Source organism: Lynx canadensis, chromosome D4, assembly GCF_007474595.2.
Source record: "Lynx canadensis isolate LIC74 chromosome D4, mLynCan4.pri.v2, whole genome shotgun sequence".
Lineage (NCBI taxonomy): Eukaryota > Metazoa > Chordata > Mammalia > Carnivora > Felidae > Lynx > Lynx canadensis.
In genome coordinates this window covers 5,362,992-5,372,270 of record NC_044315.2, presented here as the reverse complement: position 1 = coordinate 5,372,270, position 9,279 = coordinate 5,362,992, and positions in this window count along the sequence as shown.

The following is a 9,279-nucleotide window of genomic DNA, read 5'->3' as shown; positions in this document are numbered from 1 at the left end:
ACTGGTTGCATCTGCAAAAATCAGGGCACCAGACAAGGGTTTAAACTCTTTTCTAGAAAGTTCCAGAGAGCTGGAGCAAAGCAGGGGGAGGCTGCAAAGACGGTGTCTACTGGCCTTCATTCCCTGAAAGCACCTCCTTAGACTCCTATAAGTATGACGGACCGGAAGTCTGTCCCTGAGGCCAAAGCTCCTGGACAAGCAAATGAGCCTCTTTGTCAGAAAGACTGGGCAGTGCACTGGGTGTCTACCCGGAACTATCTCTTTCGCTGTCACAACGAATCCCAAGCAAGCTCTGTACTGTCAGCACGGAGCCTCATGCTGGGCTCAACCCGGGTCTCGAACTCAGGAACTGTGAGATCGTGACCTGACCTGAAATCAAGAGTCTGATGCTTGACGGAGCCACCCAGGCACCCCTGATTTCTACTATTTTTAATACAAAGTTACCTGTTAGGAGAGTCTGGGTAGTTCAGTCGGTTAAGCATCCGACTTCAGCTCAGGTCATGGTCTCACGGTCTGTGGGTTCGAGCCCCGGGTCGGGCTCTGTGCTGACGGCTCAGAGCCTGGAGCCCGCTTCGGTTTCTGTGTCTCCCTCTCTCTCTCTGCTGCTCCCCACTTGTTCTCTCTCTCTCTCTCTCTCTCTCTCTCTCTCTCTCTCATTCTCTCTCATTCAAAAATGAATAAACATTAAACACTTTTTTAAAAACAGGAGTTACCTGTTAACTGTATTCAGTTCTCTTGTACGTAATGAGTCATCTCCCTCTTGCTGTTTTCAAGATATTCTCTGTGCCTGGTTTTCAACGTGTTGAGTATGATGTGTGGGAGTGTATGGTCCCCCAGATCGTCAGGAAACCTACTTTGGGTCACTTCTATTTTGAGCCATGGCAACTATTCCAGGCAGGAGTTTTAGCTTCAGGGATCTGTGCCTTTGCCTTGTCCGTCTTGTTCCTACTTCAGACGTGTTGGGTTTTAAAAATATATATACCCATTAATCCTAATTCTAGGAATCACATCTGTCATTCCGAGCAAGCCCCTCAACTTCTGTCACCTATAAAAATAAGAGCAAGACAATTGAACCTTCCTCAGTGGATCTTTAAGTTACATTTCAGTGACTCCAGTGGATTAATTGTTGGCGTAAGAAACAATTTTAATATGCGTTCGTATAACTGTGAGTGGGATAAACGATTTGAAAGTACTGTAAAAATGTTGTTCTAGGGCACCTGGGTGGCTCAGCCGGTTGAACATCTGACTTGGGCTCAGGTCACGATCTTGGGGCTCTGAGTTCAAGCCCCACGTCGGGCTCTCTGCTGTCAGCGTGGAGCCCAGTTTGGATCCTCTGTCCACCCCTCCCATCTCTGCCCCCCTCCCACTTGTGCTCTCTCAAAAATAAATGAAAACATTAAAAAAATGTTTTCCCTTTGCAGATTTCGAACTTCAGAAGCATTTCGCATGTATGCCGTTTTGATCACTGTAGATTCTCGGGGAGCCATCTCAAATGTTACAATTAGAGATTCCAATCTGCCTTTCGAAAATCATGTGAAACCAGTGCCAGTTAAAGCAATTTGTATCCGAAGTTTTAATTCAAGATTTGGTATATGGAAATATAAGAAGACCCTAGGGTTTTCCCGGATACCTTAACTGAAATAATGCTGGCTTCTTTAAAGAGCCAAGTGGTAAGATTTTATGAAAAAGATTATTTTTGGCATAATCTTATCTTCCCAACAAGGTAATCATTTTCTTTCTTATGGGAAAACAATACATCCTTGATAACAGCTCCGTGTTTTAGCCAACATCACAGAGTGCCCCAGTATTGTCTCCCTGAAAATAGTTTTGTTTTGCCTTTTCCCTCAGGAAACCTGTGTTAGAGATTATGCGTGGGTCACCCAAGGCAAATAGTCAAGCAAAGTACCAATGGCAATTTTTAAAAAATTAAAGTAAGTCTATGAAATATTATAATGTCAAGTGTAATATAAATAATTGCAACTCTAATGAAAAGTTGATTGTCCCATTTAGCAATAAATTTAAGGACAATTATTTGAAAGTATTATTGGGGTTAAACAAATTGCCACCATACTGAGGCTAGGAATAAAACAACAATAAAGTTTGCAAAATAGCATCAGAAAAATCTGGATACGTACTCAGTTGGATATGGAACCCCTTAGTCACATAAGTGTTAGTAAATGAAGTAAGACTATGGCCCAATTACTCTATATGATGCGGTGCATAAAAATCATTATGTTGAGTCGAATCCATGCTTAAAATTATTTAGAATCAACGTAAGGTATTTTAAAAATTACTTTCTGTTGGCTTTTCATTCCACCGCAGATGATTTAAGATTTTATCTTAGATTATTGGTGTTTAATTTAATAGACGCTAAATTCATGTACTGGAATAATGTAAATCTAAGTAATTTCATCTGCATATACATTGATTTAAAAAAAAAAAAACAAGTTCCAAGAAACCTTTTTTTCCAAAAACTTTTAGTTTCACAAAAATAGTATCTGGCAACTTCTGCCACCTGTATTACACCAGGTTTGTTTGTTTTTTTAATTTTTTTTTTCAACGTTTATTTATTTTTGGGACAGAGAGAGACAGAGCATGAATGGGGGAGGGGCAGAGAGAGAGGGAGACACAGAATCGGAAACAGGCTCCAGGCTCCGAGCCGTCAACCCAGAGCCCGACGCGGGGCTCGAACTCACGGACCGCGAGATGGTGACCTGGCTGAAGTCGGACGCTTAACCGACTGCGCCACCGAGGCGCCCCTACACCAGGTTTTTTAAACAATACCTACTACTTGTTGAAAACAATACCACTATTTGTTGAAAACTCACCAAATTCCAGGCATATTACCACAGAACAGTAATCATAGTTCATACTGCAAAATTGACTGCCTCGAATTTTTGTTAGATGATTCCGGGCACCACTCCGAGCCTTTTTCATGTATTCATTTCCTTGGTCTTCGCGTTATTATCACGGTCGCCTAACTAAAACTGAGGCACGGAGAAGTTAGCAACGTGTCCAAGGTCACATAGTAGAACTGACATGCAAAACCAAGGCTGAGCAGAACCCGACCATGGTGCAGTCCTGCCCATCCTGGGGTTATGGGAACTTGAATTTGGCCTCTTGTTCTGCTGTTCCCCAGGTCTGTAAAATCGGGCAAGTCACTTAGATGCTTCAAGCTCCACTTAATTCCTGTGTAAAATGGGTGCTAATACCAATGATGACATCCATCTGAGAAGGCCTCCCAAGGGAAGGGAATAAGAACTGCAGGTCAGATACAGACCACATTGCCTAGCCGCTGGTTCATGGCCAGCATGCGCCCGCCATTCACTATCCGTGATTGTGTTTATTATCTTCCCAAAGTCCTCACGTTGATATCTTATCTGCTGTTCTCCGTCTTGCCATTTGTATTTTTTAGATATCCAAAAACCCTACCGCTACCCCAGGGCTTTCACGTTCCTTGATTTTGAAGACATCTTTTACGACCAGAACAGTACAAAATTCATAATAGTCGTAAAGAAACAGGGACAAGGGAGCAAATGAGAAATAATCCCTTTATAAATATACTTATCGACTGTGAAACGCATCTCCGTTTCAAGAAAGGCATTTATTGATTGCCTCGAATTTTTTCCTAGATGTATGAATTATTTGTGTAAGTTAGAATGTTACATTTTTCTTTTTTTTTTTCCCTTGCCATATAGCTAATACACGATGTACATTAATTTCAGGTGTACAACATAGTGATCTGGCAATTCTATTTTTTTTAATTTTTAAAAAAATTTTTTTAACGTTTATTTATTTTTGAGACAGAGAGAGACAGAGCATGAACGGGGGAGGGTGAGAAAGAGGGAGACACAGAATCTGAAACAGGCTCCAGGCTCTGAGCTGTCAGCACAGAGCCCGACGCGGGGCTCGAACTCACGGACTGCGAGATCATGACCTGAGCCGAAGTCGGCTGCTTAACTGACTGAGCCACCCACGTGCCCCAGTGATCTGGCAATTCTAAACGTTGTGCTGTGCTCACCACAAGTGTAGGTACCACCCGTCACCATACAATGTTACTTCATCACCATTGACTGTGCTCCCTACTCTGTACCTTTGGTCCCCATAGCCTGTTCATTCCATAACTGGGGTCTACCTCTCCCCTTCACCCATTTTGTCCATCACCCGCCTCCTTCCCTCTGGCAACCATCAGCTGTTCTCTTTATTTATGGGTCTGTTTCTGTTTGTTTACTTGTTTTGTTTTGTTTTAGATTCCACATATCAGCGAAATCATACGGTATCTGCTGTTCTCTGTTTGACTTATTTCACTTAGCATAGACAATGTTATATTTTCTTTGGCTATAAATCTTTGTTGTTTCCTATGTCATTCTATTATATTCAATCAGTGTTACATAATCATAACTTTTACAAATGACCTGGCCTTCTTGGCAAATCTTATGGAAATGCGTCATGTTCGCTATTTAATATTGTTATTTTTTCTTTTTTTTTTTTTTCAACATTTATTTATTTTTGGGACAGAGAGAGACAGAGCATGAACGGGGGAGGGGCAGAGAGAGAGGGAGACACAGAATCGGAAACAGGCTCCAGGCTCTGAGCCATCAGCCCAGAGCCCAACGCGGGGCTCGAACTCACGGACCGCGAGATCGTGACCTGGCTGAAGTCGGACGCTTAACCGACTGCGCCACCCAGGCGCCCAGTTTTTCTACATTAAAACAAACATAGCCAAGATGCGTTATAGAAATGTAAATCATACTACATAAAATTCCACCGACAGAGAGAAGTTCAGCGTTCTAAACGTATGCCTATCGTATACAAGGTAGGAAAATTCACAGATAGGTTATTTTTATGTCAGAACTTTAAATGACAGCAACAGAAATGAAATTCAAGTGAGTTTATGAGCGAAAAGGAATTTATGTTTACTTAATTTAGAAGTCCAAGAGGGATAGATTTGGCTTCAGAAACATGGATAGTCAAGGGTTCAGCAATCAGGTGTCCTCACTCTTTGGAACTCTTGGTTTCGTCTTCCTAGGCAGTAAAACCTTGGATTGTGAGCAAATAGTTCTGAGAGTGTCCTGCAAGATGAACAAGGCTTTTAACTTGACACACAGGCGATATCTTACAATACGAGTAGTACGTGATGCCCAACGTCCCGTGATCACCACTGAGCCACTGGTTATTGAAATTCGCCTCGATATACAAGTGCTTTGGATTGCAAGCATGTTTCTGGAATGAATTATGTTTGCAAGCCAAGGTTTTACTGTATCTGGTTTCAGGAGGGTCCCTGCAACTCCAGGCTAAAGCCCTTGATAGTTAACATTTTGGTCTATCCTCAATGTTACGTGACACAGGTGTTTTACATTTGTGGTCTGTTTTTTATTAGAGTTATTTGTATTTTACATTTTTGGTTACTCCATTTTAGTAAAGTTAACTCTTACGATTTTTCCAATTTTAGAACTAATTACTTTAAATTTTTTTTCAACGTTTTTTATTTATTTTTGGGACAGAGAGAGACAGAGCATGAACGGGGGAGGGGCAGACAGAGAGGGAGACACAGAATCGGAAACAGGCTCCAGGCTCCGAGCCATCAGCCCAGAGCCTGACGCGGGGCTCGAACTCCCGGACTGCGAGATCGTGACCTGGCTGAAGTCGGACGCTTAACCGACTGCGCCACCCAGGCGCCCCAGAGCTAATTACTTTAACATGGTGTGAGGATGTTTGCCGCGTTGTTTTGTCAGGAGAGGTTGTGATATATTTATGACATTGTTTGAGAAAGTGTACAAGGGTTAAAATATGAAAAATTGGCCTATATCTGGAATCTAATCGGTTCAAAAAAGAACTTCAACCACTGTAAAACTCAATGCATCTACATAAGTGAAAATCAATTCAATTGATTTTGACAGACTTGCTCCAATGCCTTCAATTCAAAACTCAATTACATGTCGTGTTCCAGAATACGATAATTATAGTGACCAACAGAACCAGGATTTTACTTAATTATGCAAAGGACTTGCATTGTTTGAGTTTTCAGCGGAATGAAATGTTTTAATTCAATCACAGAGAGTATAAATCTGTCATATGCTTCTACTCTGCAAGTGCTGAGAAATCTATTCTTCCATTGATGTGAGGATAATTTAAATGGACAATTACCACCACTAACGGCTTTGCACTTTTCTCCGTGCCTTCACAGCGTGTGCACTTACTGTCCAAAGGGCTTTGATGAGTGTTTTATGAGCAACCTTAAGAATTTGACAGCAACGTTCCAGCAAATCTGTAGAGTAAGTGCCTGAGAAGCAGGTCTACCAAGCATTTTCTCCTGTTTTCGAGAAGGAAAGAAGGCAGGTGAAGCAATCGTATCAACTTCTAAACGTGCTGCTGAGAAACAGAACACTCCTTTCTTATTAGATGCTTTCAGCACGATAGTCATTGTTGTTTAAAATTGCTAACGGTTTAAAATTGCTATCCCCTGAAGTCTCCGGACTTACTGAGCCTGGTTCCCTGAGAAACGTGATATAAGCTGTGCAACTAAGTCTAAAATGGGGGTAATTCGCAACCCACAAGGCCTTTCTCGTATAAGTGAGGTGACCACACACGTCAGTTAAGACCTAATATGTCAAGGGTCGCCTGGGTGGCTCAGTCAGTTAAGCATTGGACTCTTGATCTCAGCTCAGGTCATGATCTCATGATTCATGAGATCTCGCCCCGTGTCAGGCTCTGTGCTGACATCACAGAGCCTGCTTGGGATTCTCTCTCTCCTTCGCTCTCCACCCCTCCTTCGCCTAGGCTCACTCTCTCTCTCGAAATAAATAAATAAACTTAAAAAAAGAGAACACCTATTATGTTAACGTAAACCACAGCATGTTCAATGAAGGAAGAATCAACCTGGAAAGCCTCACCAAAGATCCTTGATTATCTAGGAATGTTTAACATCCCTTCAGTTTTGCAAGTTTTCATAGAGAATTCTTTGTTGATGGGGTTTTCTCTCTTAGCACTTTTGTGATGTCATTGCAAAGTCTTCTGACCTTCATTACTTCTGATCAACTGTTAATCTTACTCAGATTGCCTTTTACATTAGAAATTACTTTCCTCTTGCTACTTTCAAAACTTTGCCGTTCTACAATTTGACTATGACACGTGTACATGGAGATCTCTTTATGTTGGAGAGTACTTGAGTTGTGTTGAACTTCTTGGAGTTGTAGATTAATGTTTTCCATCAAATTTGGGAAGTATCCAACTATTTTTTTCTTCAAGTAATTTTTCAGCTTCTTTTTCTCTCTCTTTCCTTCTGGGATTCCCACTACCTCTGTGTTTGTACACTTACTGCTGTCCCACACTTCTCTGAGTCTCTTTATTTTTCTTCTTTTTTTCTTCCCCTTATTCACATTGGATGCTCTCTATTGACTGATCTGCAACCTTGATGATTTTTTCTTCTGTCAGCTCTTTTGTTCTGTCATCATCTTTTGTTGGGCCCTGATAGTGATGTTTTTCACTTACACTGTTGTGTTTTCCGAGTAGACCGCATAATACTGTGGGTCTACAAAGAGCCATCAGTCTCAGACTCGCCCCTTCAGAACATCGAAGTCATTGAAACTCAAAACCCAAAAGAACCTGAGAGATAATTCGTGACAATATTCTCATTTTACAGAAATAAGGATAGGAGATAAGATCCAATAATTTATTTATCTAAGAGTTGTACATCTGGAAAATTGCAGAGATCGAACCTGTGTCCATCGGTCCTACATAAAGTGGCAGGGCCATTCCAACATGCACGACACTAGGAGCTGTGACACGGGCACAAATCATTATTGCAAAAATATCAAGTCATTCATGGAATGAGAAAGGAGTAAAGTGATAATACACCTCACGTGACACTTAATTTATCTCCATACTTGTTCACTGCAAACTTTCAGAACACTTTCTGTGTATTACTGACTTCTAGAATCATAACAGCTAATCCATGAGCATTTACAAATCTGTGGAATACTGTCCTGAGCGCTCGGAGTGCACCCACAGATGACAGATTGTGGGTGTAATCCCGTGTTAGGTGTGAGAACAAAACCACCAGAGGTTAATCATGACAGCGTTATGCAGCACTGAGTTAGAAGCGGGTATGGAGTATTCACTGAATCCTCATAATATCCTTCTAAAGTAGGTATTATGATTTATGGCTACTTTTTGCATGTAACAGATAATAAACTAAATCACAGAAAAGTTAAATAACCTGCATAAGATGAGACAGGCCGAGAGTGGCCGAGTTGCCCTCTGCAGTCCAGAATCCCAGAATTCCTAACTGCACCCCTTAACTGCCATGTGAGACATTCTTGTGCATGGAACAGCTCTGGCGTGGCTTGCTTATGCGACAGTCAGCTAAGTGCTACACCAGCCACTAAAGCTACAAAATTAGTTTCCTAAGGTTCCTATAACAAAATCCCCAAAACTAGGTAGTTTAAGATAACAGCAATTCATCGTCTCAAAGTTCTGGAGGTGAGAAGTCTGAAATTAAGGTGCTGGCAGGGCCGTACTCCCTCCAAGACCTCTACAGCAAGGTTCTTCCATTGCCTTCTGGCATCTGTTAGTCCCAAGCATTCCCTGGCTTGTAGGGACACACCTCCAATCTCTGCCTCCGTATTCACATGGCCACATTTCCTCTCCTCTTCTTACAAGGACACAAATCATACTGGGTTAGGAGCCCACCCTCCTCCCGTGCGACCTCTACTTAACTATTACATCGGCAACCACACACCTCCAAATAAAATCACATTCTGTGGTACTGGAGATTAGAACTCTCACGTTATCTCTGAGGGTACAATTCAACCTAGAATAGCTATTGAATCAGAATCTCCCCCTGGTGAGGTGCACGACACACACACACACACACACACACACTCATACTTGTATATCGTACACTTACAACATTTGAAAAATATGTTAGGGTTTTGTTTTTCCTACTTTCCATAATTTTACTTTTTTTAAACTTTTGGTAAGTACACTTAACATGAGATCTACTCTATAAAATTTTAAGTGCACAGCACAATGTGGTTGATCACAAACACTGTGCTGTCCAGCAGGTGTCTGGAACTTGTTCATCTTGCATAAGTGAAACCTGATACACAGAAAACCAAGGCATTAATACATTTTCTAAAAGGCTGAAAAATAATTGATAAATTTACGACCCTAACAAAACCCCTGTTTCTAATTTTGCTTGATCCGTGTATACATATCTAACGATAGTAGAACTATAATTTATATGCTGGTTTTTACATATTTCTCATTTTCATGCTT